The sequence below is a fragment of the Canis lupus genome, chromosome 2, assembly GCF_011100685.1.
Source record: "Canis lupus familiaris isolate Mischka breed German Shepherd chromosome 2, alternate assembly UU_Cfam_GSD_1.0, whole genome shotgun sequence".
Taxonomy (NCBI): domain Eukaryota; kingdom Metazoa; phylum Chordata; class Mammalia; order Carnivora; family Canidae; genus Canis; species Canis lupus.
In genome coordinates, this window is record NC_049223.1 from 13,968,053 (window position 1) to 13,990,447 (window position 22,395).

Consider the following 22,395-nt stretch of genomic DNA (forward strand, 5'->3'; position numbering starts at 1 on the left):
TGATTCAAATTAACAATATGCAGCAACTATGATTATTAAAATACGCAAAGGCAGCTTTGTTAGGTGAAATGTTAAATTGGAAAAGAAAGCCTGGTTGATTTTCAAGCAAAACCTGTGTGACTAGCACACTGTTAAGTATAAACAAAATTCAAATAATTTACCCACATATCTCTATTCACTTAAGTTCCACCTCATTTTTTTAGGGCTAGGGAAGGGTAGTGGCAATGTGTTTAATTTCAACTCAGTGTCTGAATTAAAAGAAAGAAAAATCTCTAGAGTTCTAAATTATCAATTTGCTAAACTAAATCTTTACACAGAAGCAGGACTTTGGATATTCAAGCTCACATCAAAAGTTACCAACTATGGTGACCCAAGCTAAACACACCTCCTGTTCCTATTGTGATTGTGTCCTAATAGGATTGTGTCATATTGTGATTGTGTCCCTAATCTCTGAGTTATACTTAAACTCTTGATAGCAGCCATGTTAATATTTGGATAGTTAGAGGGCACCTGTGAAAGAAGAGGGGTCTGTAATTTTACACTAAACCTGTACTATAATGTTTTATACAAATTCATATAGATGTTTTATACAAATTTCACACTATTTTAGGAGTGCAAACAAGACATAAATTGTCCCTCAGTCCTTTGCAAGAACCGCCAGTTGGAAGTAAACTGGTAAGTGTCTGAAACCTTCACATGAAGAATATAAGAATATTCTTATAAGAACATAAACTGCTCTCTCTGAAGTTCCCAAAATGCCTCAATTGGGAACCAAGGGACATTTCTCATTCTCTATACTCATTGTCCAGGAAGATACTCAGCCAGTGGACCCAGTTAATGTTCGATCAGACTCAGGTCCTCAGAAACCAGGTTGTTTCCACTAAACTCTGACCAGGTTGGTTATCAAAATCCAAATATGTCAAATACCTGCTACTCCTGACTTGCCTGCCTCTTTTATCACACAAAGGAATTCAAAGTGTTTGGGCAATTTGCCTCCAGCCTATACCCTCTAAGGAAAAGAATGTGTTATTATGGAAGTTCCAAAATTAGTAATGTATTTTATAATTATAGAAACAGAATTTCTATAACTGCAAAACACATAATATAGGATATTTTGAACTAGTCAAATTTTATTAAAATCAAATTTAATTAAAATTTTATTAAAATCTCTAACTATATATATATATATATAAAGCTAGTCAATATACAAATCCTATAATTTTTTTTTAAAAAAGATAGTATGTTATTTTAAAAAATTATTTTATTTTTCATTTATTTGAGAGAGAGAGAGTGCACGCAAGAGAGCACATGTGGGGGGAGAGGGACAAACAGACTCCTCCTTGAGCAGTGAGCCCAACTCAGGGCTCAATCCTAGGACCCCAAATCATGACCTGAGCTGAAGGCAGATGCTTAACCAACTGAGCCACCCAGGTGGCCCAAGACAGGATGTTTTTAAATGTACAGAGTCCAAATCCTATCCTGGGAGATTCAATAAGCCCTTTTATTCTATTCACCCAATTCTAAAGAGCTTGGTTGTCTGATTCCCTAGCCCCTGACAAGACACCAAGAAGCTTCTGGAAGGTTATGAACTCTAAGAAAAGAGGGGCGGAGAAGCTGGTCCAAAGGTGGAGGACTCCTTCAGATCTCTTAGGTCTGCCTTTGCTACCTGACATCTGTTAAGCCAAGATGTGAAAGTTCAAGCTTGATGGGTCTCCTTCATGGAATTCGGGGTTCTTGTGGATGGGGCCCTGGAAGCAGCCACCACTGTGTGTCCAGGACAGCAGACAGGTGTGCACAGCCCTCTTGGGGAGCACGGAAAGGAGATTCATCCACAGAGCAGCCCCATGTACACGGAGGGCAAAGCACCCTGGCAGCAATGATGCTGATTTACAATGGTGATAAGAACAGAAGGGCCACTGCCATTCAGTTGAATAGCAAAGGAAAGTCATTTCATTCATCCAACTAATCAGTTTCTTTTTTTTTTAATATTTATTTATTTATTTATTTATTTATTTATTATTCATTCATTCATTCATTCATTCATTCATGAGAGAGATAGAGAGAGAGAGAGAGAGAGAGAGAGAGAGGCAGAGACACAGGCAGAGGGAGAAGCAGGCTCCATACCCGGAGCCCGACGCGGGTCTCCAGGATCGCGCCCTGGGCCAAAGGCAGGCGCTAAACCGCTGAGCCACCCAGGGATCCCCAACTAATCAGTTTCTTGATGGGGAAAGAACTAATAAGGTAAACACTGAACAAGATACCCTTTGGGTGGGCAAATCTTTGAAACTCAGTTTGCAAGACATAACTACATGTAGGAGAGGGAAGTCTACATCTCATTCTTGCTCTTGATTTCTACCCATTTCTATCCCACAGGCTGGCTCCATACCTCTGGTCACACATGCCTTCTTCAATGCCTCATAGTGGCATGTGATCATGTTTCACCTTCTGTGGCCCTTACCCTAGACCCAGGGCACCAGGCCACCACTGGTCATGGTGCACAGAGGAAGTGAACCGCTTCAAGACGCTGTCCTCACCCCCACTGCGGTTTGTGGCTCCTAGGGGAAGAGCAGCTGTCCTTCTGTCCTTGCAGCCATGGCCTAGCCTATGGCTCATAGCTCCCCAGGCCTTGCAGCAAGACCATTCCAGAAGTTCCTTTCCTGCAGCAGTGACTGCCCTGTCTCTGCGGCCAAGGGTCATGAGCTGGTGGTCCTCACGTCTGAGAAGGCAGGCTGTGCCACAAGCCACTTCCCCTCACGGGAACTCCCTCTCCAGTGAGTGCTGGGCTGTGCCAGGGGGGCCCTGTGTGGGGCACCACCTGTCATTTGTCTTTTAAAAATTCCTTTCCCACTAGACACAGAGTTCATGGTGAGAGCATTTCAGCAAGCCATCAGCAACAGAGAGGTTAAGGGGTTTGGGAAATTATGCCATAACTAGTGAGATACGGGGTATAGCCACCAGGGCATCCAGCCAGAGGGGTCACCCCATCCTCTGCTGTACTCTCCCCTTTCCGACCCTCTTACCTGGGGAAACCAAGTCCTCCCCCAGTGCCAAGTACAGACAGAAGTTTTCCAGGGCAAGTGTGAATCAACACTAGCTCTTCCTGGGTAGATAGTCTTTAACACCATACAACATACTTTCAGCATCTCATTTAATCTTCACTTTGCAAAAATAGACATTGTAAAAGTGTTTTATGATCTAAAAGGCAATTTAGTCACTGTGACTTCACGCAATCCTGCTGGCCTGAAGGAGAAGAGCACAGATGAAGATGCCGATGTCCAGGGAGGTTGAAGCAGAATCAGTGAGAGATGAGGGCAGCACACAGTTAACCCATGGGTCCCTTACAAGGGTATGGGACTGAGGAAAGGCCCTCAGGTCCTTGAAAGCTACACAAAAGCCTTGGATTTCTGCTTGAGGTTTTAAAGGCAAAGGTGATCAACCCGAATCACAAATTCAAGTTCTCAGCCATGGCTGTTCTCAGTTCTGGTTCCCACTCCCTCCTTACGCCCCACCTCTCTGTCTCTCCACCAGCCCCCTCTCTCCCTCCTTCTCCCTCCCACCAGCCCCCTCTCTCCCTCCTTTCCAGCTTCAGTGGAGACTTGCAGATATTATGAAAAGGATTATCCCATATGTTCTAAAACTCAGCAGCAATTACCTCCAGAGTGAGGGGGGAACAGGGCCTGGAGAGGTGTGTGTTGGGCTATTGGGAGAAGTGCCTCCATTTCTTCTTATGAATCATGTAAAAAGTCGGTTAGGTTTTATACAAAAGTGCTGTTTTTAAGTCTTGGCGATCTCGACTATGTAGACACTGGACTCTGGCTAAGCAAAGGGTGAGGAAGAAAAGATTCAAACAAGATTCTCACTACATTCTTCTGGTGACAGATTTGGAACATGAGCTAATGCACACACCAGCCCAGCCAAAGCTGAACAAAAACAATGCTATCTACAGCTGCCTTGGGGCATCTTTCTGAGCACAAAATAGCCTCTCCCCACTCTCTCCCAGTGGCAGCTCCATTTTTTTTTAAATTGATGCAAGGGTGTGGATAATCTTTGTAAGCCAATATATCATTTGGTTTAGCTTTAGAAATATTTGATCATGCTGATTTGGCAAAGAAAAAAAAAGTGCTCTCTAGCAGGAATAGTTCATCTCTGCAGTAACTAGTTTGAGCAAGTCAGTAACTAGTCTGAGACACAGACAGAAGGGGAGTCTCAGGCCGAGGGGCTGGTGCCTGCGTTGGGGCCAACGATTGACTCCGGAGCCTGACTCTGGCCTTCAGGCAAACTCACAGGCAAACAGCGGCTTCTTCCTGTTGAGTAGAAAATTTAGAGCAAGCTCTGAATCACAAGATACTTTCTCTTTCTTTTATTTTTTTTCTCCAGTTTTGCCCAGTCTTTCTTGTATAAAGGTTTTTTGTAATCTTCCGGCAGGAAGCACAAAAACCAAAATCCATTCATAGACCAGATTTGGGTTCCTCATGAGATGCAAGAACCAAAGCCCACAGGGCAAATATAATTTATAGCAAATGTGAAAGATGCCCATGGAGTGATATATTAACTAGGGTGCTGTTACCTAGAGCCCTCTTCTGTGTAGTCGGCTATTCTAAATGCCTGTCATTCTGAATGGACAAGGTGGAGGTAGGGAAAAAGTATCTTTTACACGTAGCCCACAAATGAACGCAAAAAAAAAAAAAAAACCCTACAAGTAGCAAAAAGAAGATGCTCTACTACTTAGCATTTGGGGCGAAATGATATTCTTACAAAAATCACAGAAAATTTTAATTGAATTTTGGTCATTAGTTATGTATGACACAGACTAGAAATCAGGAAGGTGAGGCCAAATTCATTTGGTACCTCATGGTAGAATCAGTTACCTGTAGGGTTGGAAAGGGCTTTGGGAACCCTCTGGTTTAACAGTTCTCCACTGCAGCAGAGTGTCAGCCACTCCTGAGGAGCCTAAACACCTCCCCATGTCCCAGCCACACCCCAGGCCCATGGCACCAGAATCTATCTCTAGGCTGGACCAGGTTAGGGGATCTTGTAAGAGCTTCCCCAGAGAGAGGATACAGGGCTGCAGCCTGGGTGAGGACCACAGCTCCCTGCACCTTCCCATTGGATGAGGGAATGCATGCGGGTAGGCTCAGGTAGAGACAGCAGCAAAGGCAAAACTGTAACAACGTAACCATTTCTTTTTTAAACAGCAGCACCATTTATATAATAAGTTTGTCGCAAGGTCATGTATTTAAACAAACATTATTAGAGAATATGGGATTCAAACATTCATTTCATTCAAATGAAAGAGCTTCATCACTAAAATGGGCTCCATGCCAGGGGATCCTTCTTATAGGAGATGGTAGTTGGAAGGACCCCCTGATCTAAATTACATTGATATATATTATGATTAAATGCCAGTTCACTTCTAACAATCAGATGGCAAGCAATGCACTTCTAGAAATCAGATCTAACCACAGGACCCAGGCACTCCCCCAGAGTCTACAGCGTTCTTTCTTCAAAACCCTCTTTGCTGGCCCGTGTCTCTCTGTCATTAATCTACATTATTCATGTGCTAACTTGAAAGCTTTATATTCTGTTGTGGTTTTCATGCTCTGTATCTCAGAAACATGTTACTACAATTATACAAGTTTGTCATCCAAGGAAAGCAGCTAACAATACCAACATAAATAAGTTCCCAGAGAAAAGCCATTACAAAAAAAAAATAAAAAAATAAAAAAATTCCCCCCCTAGGGTTTTATTTGTTCACTTTGTTTTCCCAAATACCACATGCCACATTTTAATCTAAAACCAATGCACACATCAGATTTACCAAAGCCCAGAGTTGGAGCTAAAAAGGATGATGAAGCTAGAAAGTGCTCTTTTTCACCTGTGAAAAAGATGCCTCTTAATCAGTATTAGGGAGCACTGCATTCTAATGTCTTTCTCTAAAAAGAGGACAAATGTGTAAACCAGTAAGCTATACACCTTCACCCTAGCACCCAGCCACTTCTAGGCCCCAATTTTGGGAGGAGCCCGAGGTACAATCTACAACTAAATAATGCAGTCTTGCCTGAGGCCCATTTCAGGATTGAACCTGTGGCTTTCAGCTTTACCGATACCATTGTAGGCAACTAATGACAGGCCATAGACTATACTTAATGCAAACAGGTGCCTGGAGGTCAACAGCCAGGGTTATTTAGACAGATAGGAGTTCAAACCCCAGCACTGGTGTTTCTAGTTCTGTTGTTCTAAGGCCAGTTATGCCCCATCTAACTGGAAGTTAGGTTTTTCTAAGGAATGAGGACACTCCTGTCTATAACAAAGCTCTCCGTTCCAGCAGAGAGAGTGAGAGAGCACAAGCAAGGGGAGATGGAGAGGGAGAGGAAGAAGCAGGCTACCCGCTGAGCAGGAAGCCCGATGTGGGGCTCGATCCCAGGACCCCAGGATCCTGACCGGAGCCAAAGGCAGATGCTAACTGACTGAGCCACCCAGGCGCCCCATCAGGCAGGCTTCTGTAGATACCACTACCTGGTCTATCATCTGTTGTTGTCCACCATGCTTTCCCTCTCCATCCGTTCTTCTGTCCAGCACCCCTTCCCAGCACACATACACACACATCCCCTCCCAACTCATCATCTGTCCATTCTGCGCTCTTGGATCATTATCCAGTTTTACTCTCCTAATTGTTTCTCTTTTTTTACTAGTTCACTGCCTGCCAGGATCCCTGCAAATTCCACTTCGTCCAAATCAGTGAGTGTTTGGTATCCTGGTGAGAGATTTGAAAGAGTGTTCTTTTAAAACATGGGACTCTGGATTATTAGGTTATATTTTGACCTTTTTGCTCTTAGCATATGGAGCTTTTAGCCATCCTAAACAGTTATCCACACCAATGCAGTTTTGATTATTTTGCGGTAATTCACAGATAAGGAGAACACGTCCTGCTCACCGCTGTGGACCATCTTCCGAAATCCCAAGGCCTCGCCTGCCTCTCCCTCCTCTCGCTGCTCCAGGGCAGGGGGTTCCCCGCTCCACTAGACAGAAAGGCTCCACTCTCCCACCAAAGGGCTAAGTGCTCACCACCAGAATGATTTAGGCAAGAAAGCACACACAAACGCCTCCATTCAGGACACAATATAAACGAGTGTCGGTTCCTACTTTCTAAGCAAATACCTGTAAACTGTGTGACATTGATGAGCTGCAGTTTTCACGGCTTTGCAAATAATAATGTTTAAAGACGAAAACTGTCAAGTCTGAAAGATGACCAAATCTAATGTCTAAAAGAAAGCGGAGAGGGCAGCCCGGGTGGCTCAGCGGTTTGGCGCCGCCTTCAGCCCAGGGCATGATCCTGGAGTTGCAGGATCGAGTCCCACGTCAGGCTCCTTCTTCCTTATAAAGAAGAGCATAATAGGGGAGGAGAGAGATGACTACTTTTGCCTCCCAAACGATGAAACATAGCAATCTCTGTCACAGAGTTCTGCGGCGCGTGGTGTGAAACCAACAGGTGCAAACCTACAGCTTTTAAAAGGAAAAATGAAAGGCATCCAGGTGGCTCAGTCAGTCGGTCACTGTTGATTCTGGCTCAGCTCATGATCTCAGGTTTGAGGAATGAACCTCACACAGGCTCTGTGCTGAGCCTGGAGTCTGCTTAAGATTCTTTCCCTCTCTCCTCTCCACATGCCTCCCACTCTCTGCTTCTCACATGCTCGCTCTCTCTAAAAAATTTAATAAAATAAAAATTTTTTAAAAAAGAAAGAAAAAGAAAAAGCATCCAGCAAGCAAATACTTGAAGTCCCAAACACAAGTAAAGCAGCTCTGGTTCCAGGCTAAAAACTCTCCCAAAAACCAGGATATAATTTATGGCCAGACAGTTCATCTCGTTTCTTCACCTGTAGTTTTGAGACATATGTGGTATTCACGTGTAATAGAGAAGCTGGCTGGATTGAGAGGAAGGCAGAGGAATGACAGAGGAATGGATGACGGGGGCCTTTCCCCTCGCAACACCCACAACATCTTACTTAATCCAAGTGGCCACCTAGGGCTGGTCAGATCACATTCTGAACAAAACGTATATTGAAAAGCCCATTTAATGGGCACCTGAGGCATATGTTTTCAAATGACCTAACTGTTATTTTTGGACTTTTAACTCAATTCATATAAAATTATATTGCTAATAGATGTAATACATAAAGCCAGAACTTGACCTGCGAAGGTGACTCTCATGAACTGAGCTCACGGTACAATCTTTTAAGAGCCATCTTATGTATGTAATTTCCTGATGTATGTGAATCCCCCAAAGTAGGAGAAGGCTAGCCAGGAAACCTTCCAGCCCTCTCCCCTTGTTTCCTAGTTGCCAGTGATTCATCTCATCTGTCCTTACAGTTTCCTTATGCAAGAAAATCCACACGAATGCCTCTCTCCTCTTTTATGCCCAAATACGGAGAACCTTTAGCCCTGTTCTTCAGAGATCTGTCCCTCCAGGAGCACAGACAGCATTGCCCTGCATTGCCCTCGTCTGCCACAACTGCACAGGATTCCACACTTGACCAGTCCCCCTCTGATGGGCACCAAAGTTTCTAGTCTGCTGTCTGACACAGAGCTGCAGTATATAACCTGTGATGTAAATGAAGTCTCCCTGAAGGTGTTCTGGCTGCACCTGCCACGTCGCTCTTCACCGACATGGTGACATTCTCATTCCCATCAACAATGGTTCTTGGTTTCCCAGCTCACAGCTGACTTCTAGGTTTTTGCTATTCTGAGGCTTCCTGGTCACAGGACATTTTTATTTCTCTTACTCTGAATGCAGTGGAATGTTTTTTTTTTTTCCACATATTTTAGACCTATTTAAATGTCCTTTCTCTTTTTGTCAGTTGAGATGCTTTGCCAATTTTCCTACAGTGTTTTTTTGTTTGTTTTGTTTTCCTAGGATTTCTAGAAGTTTACATAGTAATATATTAACCACATAGCCTGTGATATGAGTTGCAGGTAGTTTTCCTTGCTTTTTCTTTCTCTTTGGTGGTGTTTTTTTGTTTTTTTGTTTTTCCCTCCAGTAGGAAAGTGATAGTGTCTTTAAAATACAGTTAATTCTTATCAATCTTTTATTACATGACTTCTATACTGTAAATCAGTAAGAAAAGTCTGCCAAGCCCACAGCTCTGAAGAAATTTTTCCTGTTTCATTTTGGCTTTTTTTAAAAAATGTACATCTATACAAAGTAGACAATGCTACAACGAACTCCCCTGTGCCTACCACTAGATTCAATTATCAAGGTTTTGCCATACTTGCGGCTTCTATTCGTTCTCTCTGTACAACACTATTTTAAAGCAAACCTAAGATATCAAGTCATTTTACCCCTATATACTTCAATATACACTTAAAAACATTGTAGACATTTTCTTTCATGGCTATCATGCTACTATAATATATAACAAAATTAACAAGCTATTTCATATCATCTAATACTTGACCAACATTCAATTTTCTCCGATTGCCTCAACAATGTCTTTATACAGTTGGTTTGTTCAAATCAGGATGTATCTGTGGTCTAATTTTTTTTTTTTAATATTTTTTTTAAGTTTTTTTTTTTTTATTTATTTATGATAGTCACAGAGAGAGAAAGAGAGGCAGAGACACAGGCAGAGAGAAGCAGGCTCCATGCACCGGGAGCCCGATGTGGGAATCGATCCCGGGTCTCCAGGATCGCGCCCTGGGCCAAAGGCAGGCGCCAAACCACTGCGCCACCCAGGGATCCCTGTGGTCTAATTTTTTTTTAAACATGTAACCAAATATTTGATCTATTAAAAATTTATCCTGGAATAGGATACAACTTAATTATTTTTCCACTTGGTTATGCAGTTGTCTGAACATTCAGCAGTCTAGTTTTCCCCATTAATTTTAAATCTCACTTTTCCCCCATTTATTTTATTTATTTCCACATATTTTAGGGACTATTTCTAGATTTCTAATCTGTTCCACTGTTCTGTTTATTCACACACCAGGACTACCTTTTTGTTACAATGTAATTAAGGCTTTACAATTCACTTACTAAGTGGTTGCTCTTGTTTATTTATCCACATGAACTTGAGACTCCACTTAACTACTTTTTTTTTTTTTTTTTAAGTAGTGGATATTTTATTAGGAATGTGTGGAACTGAGGAAAAAAAGGATATATTCATGATCTTGAATTTTCCTATTCTAGAACATGAGGTATGCCATTCTACTTTTTTTTTCAAATTCTTTTTGAATTCTTTAGGAATGTTTAACAGGTTTCTACACATAGATTTCACATATTTCATGTTAAGTTATTCCTTGATATTTTATCCATTTTATTGCTTTAGTAAACGTGGTCTCTTCTTTCCGTAAGTATTTGAGCAGGCTATTTGGAGGTACAGCTTTTGACAGGGTCAAGTTCTTGCTCTCCACCTCAAAAAGATGCTCAGAGGCCCTGGTTCACTTGCACCATGACCCAGGCCACATCCTTGAAGCAGAGCAGGGAGCAAGCCAAATCATGCCAAAGCCTTTCTGTCATCCTTCTCATACCATCCATGGGCCAGGTTCAAGGAGTTGGGAATCTGGAATAAGCAGAAGATGTGACAAAGCACACTGTGGGAGTTGTGGGACTCTTGGCTTTTTGACAAGCTTTTATTTTTATTCAATAAATAATCTGTGATTAACGGTACTGCAAGACAGGTTTGGATTTCTTTTTTTCTTTTTCTTTATTTTATTTTATTTTATTTATTTACTCATGAGAGACACAGAGAGAGGCAGAGACATAGGCAGAGGGAGAAGTAGGCTCCCTCAGGGAGCCTGAAGTGGGACTCGATCCCTGGACCCCGGGATCACTGCCTGAGCCAAAGGCAGATGCTCAACCACTGGGCCACCCAGGTGCCCTCAGGTTTGGATTTCTAAGGAAAGTCATAAAAGGCCCTTAAGGATCATTAGGCTACCCACAGACTTGCAGTGGAATGACTGGTTCTCTACTGGGAGATACCTCGAGATCGCCGAGGTGAAGATTGGCATTATTACTGCAGCAAAACCGTTTCTCGCTGGGGACACTGTGCCATGCCTGCTTTCCTGCTGACCCCACCTAACCTTCAGCAGGATGAACCAGTGAAGACGAAGCAAGCTCAGGGCTGTGAAGTCAGAGCAAGCCTCTCCTTTTTCTTATTTCCTTCCTGTGAGCCCCTGTGGATGTAAGTAAGTGATCCCACAGTGTCTCTTCCATTCTGACAATGTCTACATCCTGTCGACCCCTCAGGTGACTCTGCCCACACCACTCTGGCCACTTCCCTTGTCTTCCTGCTGCCATCAGGGTGCTCTCAAACTCATACAATCCTGCCTCCTAGCTACCTCAGTGCCACCCGCTCCATCCCATCCTTCACGGGGCCCAAACTCCCAAGGTTTCCTGTGGCCAAGAAACACATTCCACGTATCCTATCATCAGGGCTCTCCTTGCCTAAGCAGTGTCCGTTCATTCTACCTTTGTTGGCACTTCCCTCCTGCCCACCAACCTCCATTGTTCCACTTACTAATATCCTACCCACCTTTTACATCTGTGAAGACTCCCCGAACTCCCTCTTGCTCCTCAACCCTATACTTTGACACAGTCCATCAACTTGTGAATGCTTGTGAGTGCACTCACCTTTGAGCTTCTGAGCTGCCTGAGGCTCTACAGTACCCAGAGCACTGCTTGCTTACACCAACCTCCAAGATGCCTTTGTGTACAGAGGGATCAACTATTTTATATTTGCCACACACATTGGATCTACTTTATTCCGATCTTTCAATACATAACATCTTGCTTTCTTTTTTGCATTTATGGTTAACAGTAATACTTCTGTAACATTCACAAAGTGCCCAAGGGGAATCTTACCTTTTCCTTCTCCAGTGTCTACACAATCTCTTAGAATTCAACAGTCTCCTCATGCCTCACCTAAATCCCTCTTAAGGTAATTCTTGGTTTACTTTTATTTGGTAGGAGGAGAGGTCGTTCATAGTCTTGAGTACATTGCTCCTTCAAACTTTTAATGTCTAGAAGCACCTGAAAGCCCTTCTTTATAAAATCTTTAACTGTTTCAAATGTAAAGGCCTGACACTGGTGCAGGCATAGTGCTGGCTCATCCCGGATAGTGACAACAGCAGGGAAGAACTGCCAATAAGGGGCAAGTGGTTACTCATCCCCAACTGTTCCCAAGCCAGGACAGGATGTGATAAGAGGCTATTTTTAGCTCTGGTAGGCATGTTCCTATGACATATGATGGTTCAAATGCCACCCCTTGTTTAAGATAAAAATTACTTGACATTTTACAACATCCAGGGGTATTCTGGAGGGGAATGGGGAATAAACCAATGCCAAAGGTAGAGAAGTTCTTGAATTCAAGAGGTACCCAGAAGATCGGGTTGACTACTGTTAGATGAGTCTACAAACTGGACAGGTCCCCAGTTCCATAGTATTCTACAGGTGAGGGAGAGAGGTATCTCAGAGGTCAAGCAATGGCTTAGAGGACTTCCAATCTCAACCATACAGAATTCAGAGTGAATCCTTCAAGGTGACTCGAGCCAGCTGGTTTCCTGGGACCCTAACACTGGGGGTAGTCTCAATGTTCAAGGTTATATATGGATATTATAAAAGAAAAGAAAAAAAAAAAAAAAAAGAGGCCATGCCAGCAACAAGGGGGAGAATCTATCATTCCAGACATAAAGCTGCAGGAAATATCGAATGCCACAGGGGGAGGAGGTGAGTCGTGGCATGGTGTGAAACCTGTCAGCAAAATGGTGCCTCCTCTTCTATAGAAATATTCTATCTGCTAGAGAGGACGACCCAAATGTTGCTGGGACTCACTTACCCAGCTATCTCAGAAAATATCAATTCTCAGCCCTTACTCCCATTACAAGTAAGAAGAGAATGTGTTTGGACTTGGGTGGCAGGTGTGTGCCAGCAGGGTGCTGAGGTCATCTGAGCAAAGGTCCTGGGAATCTGGAGAAACCCAGGCAGTTACAACTGACCACAGGTTCTTAATGGCCAACAGAAACTTAATCCCCTCATTCTAGTTATTCTCAGGGAAAACTTTTTAGAGTCCTCTGCTGTCCTTTCACCCCTCTTCTAGCTTTTCGTGTGTTGGAAATGACATCAGGTAATAGAATGACTAAGCATTCTTTACATCCAAGCAAGATGGCAATGATGGGATTAGAAATGATCTCCACTCTCAGTTGGACTGAATTATAGTGAATCATTTATAAACAGACACTTGATTTTCTTACTGTGAGAAGTCAGGGTCTGGGAGCAGTGCTATCTTCCCCTGCCTCTCCATTCTGTGTGCTTTGCCTAGGTATACTGCAGTTGAACAAATAACTTATATTTCAACAAAACAGCTCTGGAGCTTTGATCTGATAAAAATAAGAGGATATCATGAATTCTCTTGGATTTTAAATATGATTTTTCTTTTCTTTTTCAAGAACTTATTTATTTATTTGAGAGATAGAGTACAAGTTGGGGGAGAGGCACAGGGAGAGGGAAAAGCAGGCTCCCCACTCCACAGGGAGCCCAACATGGGGCTCGATCCTAGGACCCCAGGATCATGACCTGAACCAAAGGCAGATGTTTAACCAACTGAGCCACCCAGGGTGCCCCTAAATATGATTTCTCTAAGAGATGTTACACAGTTTAAAAAGCACAAAAATTTAGCAAAGGAATATTCCATTTTCAAAATATCCTTAGATCCTTGTAAGTAGGTTTTTCCTAATCACCTATGTCCTGACCATACAGATAATTGGAACAATGTTCACAAAGCTCCACTGCAGGTAGATCCATTCACATGCCAGATGGATGGGGAGACACTGGACCAAAATGCTACAGAGGAAGGGACAAGAAGCCAATACCAGTGAGACCCACCATGCTGTGCATCAGAATCACTTGCGGGAGGATTACAGTCCTTACCCCCTAAGTATGAGTACACAGGTCTGGGATGGGGCCCAACAAACTATATTTTTCAAGAGCTTTATCAAGCAATTCTAATGATCATTCAATCTTAGAAAACAATCACCTTGATGAACTATGATCTATTTCAAACTGACGATGATAGGATTCTTGTTGAATATCTTATTTCAATTAATTGAGAATTTCCTCTAGATGAATAAATATGCCATTTGACATTTGAAGAAGAACAAACTCTTCTTTTATGTATGTTTTTAAAAAGCCTATAGGTACTTGAAGTCCAGATAATCCTCTTACATATGAGTTCCAAAAACTTACCCAACTCCACAAAAGAAGGAAAGTTTTCCATTCCCCTTATGGGATGTGTAAGATTTATGATCAAGGCTTTCTCGGTGTAAACCTGCTACAGAATGCTGGTTAAGTCTGATGTACTGAGCTCCACATACTCAGGAAACTGGCTTTGGAATGATTGCTCTGGCATCATGAGTAGCCATTACCATTACTAAGGACATATTTTTTTTTTAAATTTTAATTAAAGGATATGAATCATTTCCCTATATTCAAAGAAATCACTGGTTCAAATCACCTACTTTTAACACCAAAGTTATAAAAAGTACTGTAATAAAGTTTTAGCCAAAAAAATCCTTACAGCTTAAGGCTAAAATTGAAACCTATATATCGTCTTAGTCCCAATGAGGGTTAATAATAATAATCTCTAAATCAACATTGCCATCCAACAAATGACACTTTCAATCCTCAAAACAGCACTCAGCCCATTTAATCCTCAAAACAACTCAATGTGCCACGAACTATTATCATTTCCATTTTACAGATAAAGAAATTGGGACAGAATCTGAATTCCCTGCCTGTGCTAATACTAGTAGTAACTAACTATGTTGAAATCTGAACCTATCGAGTCCAGTTCTAGAGGCCCCAGAGTGAGCCTGCAGTCAGACACCAGGTTTGAACTTTCAAATAAGTGAATCATTAGCAAATCTTTTAAGGCAAAACAGTATCTATTTAAGAAAAACAGTAATTTGGGGCAGCCTGGATGGCTCAGCAGTTAGCGCCGCCTTCAGCCCAGAGCATAATCCTGGAGACGCAGGATCGAATCCCAGCTTGGGCTCCCTGCATGGAGCCTGCTTCGCCCTCTGCCCGTGTCTCTGCCTCTCTCTCTCTCTCTCTCTCAGTGTCTCTCATGAATAAATAAACAAAATCTTAAGGAAAAAAAAAAAGAAATAGCAATTTTTAAATTGCTATTATTAAAATGATCCTATCACAATGATCTGTTCTTATTTGCTTTAAATTTAATGAAACAACTTTCTAGCTATTTGCCACCTTGTTTTTGAACCTTTTAAAAACATCCTAATTCTCTCAGTTATTTAAAAAAAATTTACCAGTGCATTATTTAGCATAGTTTCCCCATCAATACACAAAGCAATTTCAACACAGAACTGGATTAATGACATATTTTATTGCAATATTATTGGCAGTACCTTCTGTGTTTAATTACTCATTTCATTTAAAGCTAAAAACTGGTTGCTCCTCACTTGTCACCTGCAGTATAAACATGGAACTGCTTAAAACAAAACATTTAATTACTTTCTTCCGGGAGAAGGCTTGAATGAATCAGAAGTGTTACAAAGCAAATTTTCACTAAAGAGCTTGGCAGATGAAGACAGCAAACAGGCTTTCCATTCTTTATGCTTTTGGCTGATTCATGTGTGTTTGTGTGTGTGAGCACATGTGTGTATGCATGTGCATGTGTTTGTGTATTTATTCCATTCATTCATTTCTTCACTGTACAACTATGTATGGACCACTTGCTCTGTACCAATTTTGGGGCAGTTATGGTTAGAAGTCCTAAATATCAAACATACCAATATAAGTATCATTATAAAACCATTTTCTAAATCCTGTTTAGATATGCTTAAAAATATTTGCCACTTTGAAATAACTAATTTTCAGAATAATTAACGAGTTCCCTGTACTTCAAACTCTCATCCCAACTTCCTCACATTCACTTCTACAACTTTGAACTTAAGTTGATGCATTTCCTACACAATCTGCAAGAACTCACATAATGCCCCACCTAAATAATATACTTCTAAAGAAGACCATGTTTAGTTTTTAAATACTTATCAACTCAAGATACTTTCAACATATAACTGGGTGGTTTATGAAACCTTTACTATTTGTGGAAATTATATTCCTAGCTTTAGGACAAAAACATGTAAACCTGTTCTAAAACACCAGAGATCAGGCTCAGGCAATTAGGATATATATACATGCAAGTTGTCCCCAAATCAAATGAACTCTACAATAAAATGATATGTAAGACAGAATTCACATAAATAAAATCTCACATTGAAAACTTGTTAATTTGCTACTAGGATTTACTATACTGCATCCATATTTTCTATGTAAAGTGCATGATAGGTCATGCATTTATCTTAACAACGACATGTTTCATTTTCAATTTCAAATAATACGTTAATTCTTTTGCCTAATCCTATTATGAGGGAGTACAGTGTGCAGCCAGAGTACACTCAAGCAAAGCTGTTCTGCCTGGGGCCAGGTCTACACAGAGCCCAGCTCTGGGAGGCTCTAGAATATTCTCTTGTGTGCCCAAGTTTTCCACAGGTAGGGCTGTGTGTGTGTGTGTGTGTGTGTGTGTGTGTGTGTGTCTGCGTCTATGTCTGTTCTTCGTGCTGTTATCTGGCTATTTAAATCTAAGTCAACTAGAAAACCAGCCAATTCACATTAAGAAATTCTGTCTACTTGACTAAAAAACTCCATAAGGTGTGTGAAAGGAAACCACTTATGGAGAGGGGCTTTGGAAGGATCTTTCCAGGTGACCAAGACAGGTTTCTGTGTGCCCTTCAAGGCATAAAAGTCAACTTATTGCCAATGGCTCCATATTTCAAAGAAGGATTAAACTTTTCTCAAGTTCATTTCTGTGTGGCTCTCCTTGGACAACGGGGAGTGGGGAACGATTTAGAAGACAGATGCCTCCTTGAATATTCCACAGTCCGGCCGAGATGTTGAGGTTTTCCAGTCCTCAAACATGGTCAACATCATGCTCCACAAGGAACCATCCTAGGAACCGCTAATCGCGTGACTGTCCTAGGAACTGCTAAACAGTGACTGTGGATTGCTGCAGTGTGGCAAGACCACTTATGAGCATCTCACACAAGCGAAAGGGAGAGAAATGTTCTCCTGGGAGGCTGGTGAATCCAGTCCTCTTCAGGGTGGAAGAATGTTACATAGATCTGATTTTACACAAAGTTCTAGAATCAGCCAAAAACCCAACAGCTGGATACAGTTCATTTTAAGAATCAAGACCTCAACACATGATTCTTAGGGAGGGGAAGATTTATGTTAGAGTTTGTAAAATTCAAGTTTTACTTGATGTCCATAACACTGTGGAAAAGAAAACACTATTTTTTTGCTTGTTTGTTTGTTTCTGATTACAGCATGCTGCAGAGAAGAGGCATGGCCTCTGGGGCCGCAGGCAGAATTTTGGCACAAACCAAAAGTCAAAGCACGGTCAGACCCAAGCCTTCCTCAGCTCTGCTTCTCCTGGTGCAGTCGGGAGCCTCTCAACCACTGACGAAACCCAAATGCCCTCGTTCTACTCATGTGTGACTGTCCAGATCCAATGGTCATGGCAGATGCAGGGGAATCACTGGGAGCTTTCAGAGTCAATAGGTCTCTGCCTCAAACCCTCTGCTGCCTTGTTTTCCAGGAACAGCTGTGGCCTTTGAGCAGACACCGGAGTGCAGAGCAGTGGTGTGGCCACCAAGCACCTGAAGAGCCACAAGCACATGGCAGGGGATCTGTGCTCAAAGTGGCCAATTAAGATCCAGGTGGCTTTGCCATCACTTTAAGTAGCCCAGGAGGACAATAACCAAATCCCCCAATGGAAAAGCAGAGAAGGAGCAGCAGTTGAAGCCTCCAGAATCTAAACAGAAACTCTAATGATCCTCTTTGAATTCCTCAGAGGACTGACAGAGAACAAAGAGCCCCACAACATTCTTTTTTTTTCAGTCATCCAATGTTTAAGTTCTTTTCTATATTTCATTGGATCAAGAATATATATTTAAGGAGATATGCAGTACCAGAGAAGCAATGTTTTCAAATGGACTGTGAGTCACAGTCAAAGCCTATGTGAGAAAAACAAGGGATTCTGTATAATTTGTCGGGCTGTCAAACTTTAAGGACTCTGCTGCCAAAATGATTTTGGTCAGTAAAAACTAAAACTAACCAGACATATGACAAATGTTCATAGTCAGGGTCAAGAGTGTTTACTCGTCAGCAGTTAGCTTTTCAAACACTAGAGCTTCGACTAGAGATGAACTGAATGTGGCTGAAGCCGACGTATTTAACGCGTCTGGGAAGAGTCTCGAACTCTCAGAACTCTCCGCTGCTGCTGACAAAGCCTACCGGTTAATCCAGAGGCCTCGCTGTGGGTGCCACCTAGTGGGTTCACCTCCTTGCAGGACAAGATCTATTTTTAAAGGCCAACACATACACACATACACTACGATATGGTTTCCCTTAGAAAGTCAGAACTGCCAAATAATTTTACATTTGAGTTGACGAACACCAAAGCAGAAGCGGAGGCTTGATTTTTCATTTTTGCTCTACTAAAATTAACCCACCACGTCCAGTACTCACTTTCCCCTTATTACTAGTGGCAAACTACATAGTGAAAAATGTAAGTAGAAAAAAAAAAATGAAAATAGGTATTTTTTGGTTGTTATTCATACATATCCATGAGTAGATATATATAATACACACATAAGCATAACATGGTGGAAAGATAGCCAATTTGCTCTAACAAGACAGGTCTCTTTCTACAAAATATAATGATGCCTAAAAATCAGATTCCATGTTGCAGAATACAATAATTTTTCAAAGGTCATCTAAAGTATTAATTGGATGATGAAAGGTTATCAGAATTGGGTAAAGGGAGATTTTGTGTCTATAAATAGGTCATCTGTACATATACACACACATATATTCTAAAAATCACACACGGTAGTATAGTGGGCAAAACTTACAGATATCCATGGCCATGCTGCTTATGTCTTGATTTAGTGAAGATAAGAGAAGCAGCAAGAGAAAAGAAAATAGAAAAAAAATTGGAAGAAGACGAAAAGAGGAAAGGAAGAGGGAGAGAAAGAAGAGGAGGGGGAAGAAAAGAAATGGGAAAAGAGAAGAGAAGAAGAGGAAAGGAGAAAGAGGGGGAGCAGGACAGAGGAAGAAGCAGAGGTGGCTGCCCTGCCTTTTACTGGCCCCTAAATATGCCCCCACCCCTCCAACAAACCAGAGGGTCAGGTGGCAACGAGGAGCGTCAACTCTGTTGGTTATTTTAAAAACATCTATTCAGCTCAACAGCTGAGCTGAATTGTTTTTGCTATATGGTCACCTAATCAAATTAACCACATTTATTCATGCACACTGGACGCAAGGTTACTCGGGGCAATAGAGAACTGCCCCTGCCTCTCCATTCGGGGTATTTAATAATGGATCACCACATTCTTTTCCAATAGAAAATACGTTTTCAGCTACTCGTTGCACTTGTAGAGTAAAACATCACTCTAGTCTGTTAAGATTTTTAAACGGAAGGCAGCAGAGTGGACAACCATCTGACCAGCTTATGTTATTCTACACATGAGGCCACCAGGTCTGTCTCTGAGCTGGCGCAGCCCAGCCAATTGCTGCAGAAGCTGAAAGGTGGCCCCCAGGAGAGTTTCCTGGGAAGGCAGCAAGCTCCCTCAGGCTGGAAGGCTCTGAGGACTGGCGAGGAGTGGCATTCCACACTCAGGGGAATGTAGGTGCAAAAGCAGAGGGTGGAGGCCCATGGCACCCAGGCACACAGGGATACCATCGTAGTCTGAGCCCGGGGTGCAGAGGAGAGCAATTCCCTGGACTCCCAACAGCCCCTCACCAACCACCTGGACTGTGGGCAACAGCCCTGGATGTCAGCTGGCCCTTTCTCAACTCTAACACACCTTAGGCCATGTCCTTCTGTGCCCAAGAATTCCTGTTCTCTTCTGTTTATGGGCTCATTTTAATCATAAAGATTCTAATGAAAAGCTATACAGTCACAAGCCCCAGGGGCTTGAAAGTTCAAGCAGCCTGTGACAGTGTGGGTCAACACCTTGATGTTGGGATGTGAGCTTAAGTGACATGTGCAGGTTGGCAGGGCTCCCTCTGGGCTCCCCATCACACTCCCTGGCACTCACGGGGTTCATCAGCCACAGACATTTGGGGGAAATAGTATCACTAGTCACCCTGGTAAGTACTCAAAAATAACCAGGATGAATGAATGTGTGTTCTGAATGTTTGTGACATAGGGGCCATCACAGGAGTCACCAGCACATAAAAATCTCCTCCGTCATACATACCACATCCCTGGTCCCCAAAAGGCAGCTTTAGTTTCTACCCGTAAGTATAAAAAAAACTAAACACCAAATCACATAAAGTAAGTTCTCACAAAACCGCATCACTTTAAATCAAGACACAAATTTAGGAAAAATAAATAAGTAAAGCCGCCAAAGGACATGCTGGCAATTTATCAGATTAAGCACCAGTGACTTCCCCTCCTGACTGCCCTCCCCACCCCCTGCCTCCCTCACCAGACCAAACCACTTTGCTGCTGGATTCACAACCTTCGCATCCATGCTGATCATCAAGCAGGTGTTGCTATGATATCAGGCTGAAGGTTCCAACTCATGTGACTAGCGATGTTGAGACTGTAAAGCATGGATCTTTGGATATACAAGTAAAGTGTGGAAAGGAGTATTTACTGTGGTCAGGGCCACAAAGAACTTAAAGGACCATACTGTGTGTGTGCACATGTGCACTGGGTATATTTGTGGGCAAGTGAGAGGAAGAGGGAATCTACAGGAAAGTTTCCTCAGATTGGATAAGTTTTTAGTTTCTTTTGAAAAGCATAGTATTTGCTATTTTCCCTCGGCAACCCAAGCATCACCCATCACGTGGCTCTGTCAACAGGTGAGACCCTACAGCTCCCCAACTCCTATCAGCAGATGCACAAAGCACAAATCCATTTCTTCTGGACCTGCAACGCCCAACACAGAAGGTTAATGCAGTTTAAACTAATTAAAAGTAATTTAAAAGTTCAATTCCTCAGTTGTACCTGCTACGTTTCTAAGTGCTAACAGCCACCTGTGGCTGGTGGCCACCTTACAGAACAGCACCAACCTGAGATCACGTCCACCAACACGGGAAGTTCTGCTGGACATTGGTGACCCAGACCCTGCCCTGACCCTGTCTCAGCAGGTGGATGCTGAAATATCACACATCCCAGGGGGTGCCCCCACATGCAACTCCAGGAGTTTCATAGATCTTCATTTCTATACAAATAATTAGAACGTGACTTTAGTTTCTCATGGGAGTCACAGCCCCTCTAGTAAAAAAATGGAAGACAATGGATCGTCACCTCCACTAAATGCACTTTCAAAAAAAGGAATATTTTTCCATATAGTTTTTGGGAAATATTGTAGCCTTCGAAAGCCTGTTCACGGACCTCTTTAAAACATACGCTCAGGGAGCCTGGGTGGCTCAGTCGGTTAAGCATCTGATTTTGGCTCAGGTCATGATCTCAGGGTCCTGGGATCCAGCACTGTGTCTGGCTCCCTGCTCAGCGGGGAGTCGTCTTCTCCTTTTTTCCTTCCTGTCTTCCTCAGTCTCCTCACTCTCCTTCTCTCTCAATAAAATCTTAAAAAAAAAAGAAAAAAAAAGCTCTACAAGAGCATGTTTCACAGTGGTCACCTGAGACACAACTTCTCTGCAATAATAACCTTGGCTTCATGCTGCCCTACGTTATCTCCTTATTAGTCTTTTTTTATTTTTTCTAACTTGAGCTCATTAATTATAGAAATCAGCAGCAGCCCTCACATTAGCCAAAGAGATGCTATGAATAAAAATTAGCTCAAGGAAACTCTCTCCATTAAAATATCAAAATAATTTCTTCTCCTCCAATCTTAGAGCATTCATTTACCATGTGATTAGCATTTTTATCTGGAGCTACTGAATAAATTGTAATTTACTTTTGACGAAATAATTACCTTGTGGAGGTTAAAGGTTGAAATGTTTATAGCCCTATGAACCAAGAATGCCCTTTACAACTTGTGCAAAATGAAATGTAAAAATGTAACAACTTTAAATGTAAAAAACTAACATAGACTGTAGGTGGGAAGGCAGCTACTGTACTATGTAGTATAAAACCAGCTTCCCCTGGTAATAAAGGTGACCAGACAAATAATCTTAAAAAGAAAAAACACACAAAAAGACAGATTATGGATTCCAAATTTTCTGTCATAAGGCAGCTTCTCTCCTACTACTAGTGATATACGCAACAGTTTAACTGATGTGAGTCAGGTCTTCTCAAACTCACTTCAAAATCTTCAGGTAAAACTACCTTTATTTTTAAATTTTTTTAA

The 22,395-nt window shown here is 42.1% G+C and overlaps 1 long non-coding RNA gene across 2 annotated transcripts in view; it reads right to left on the bottom strand.

Moving 5' to 3' along the window:
- Positions 1-10,072: 10,072 nt before the first annotated feature.
- The window catches only part of LOC119876048, a 96,873-nt gene continuing 84,550 nt past the window's right edge, over positions 10,073-22,395 (bottom strand). The window contains exon 3 of one of the 2 annotated variants that reach the window (XR_005355213.1): positions 10,073-10,556. This is a non-coding gene — a long non-coding RNA (uncharacterized LOC119876048). Of the gene's footprint in view, positions 10,557-21,619; positions 21,671-22,395 lie in introns of those variants that run through there. The other variant, XR_005355214.1, reaches the window with a different exon arrangement.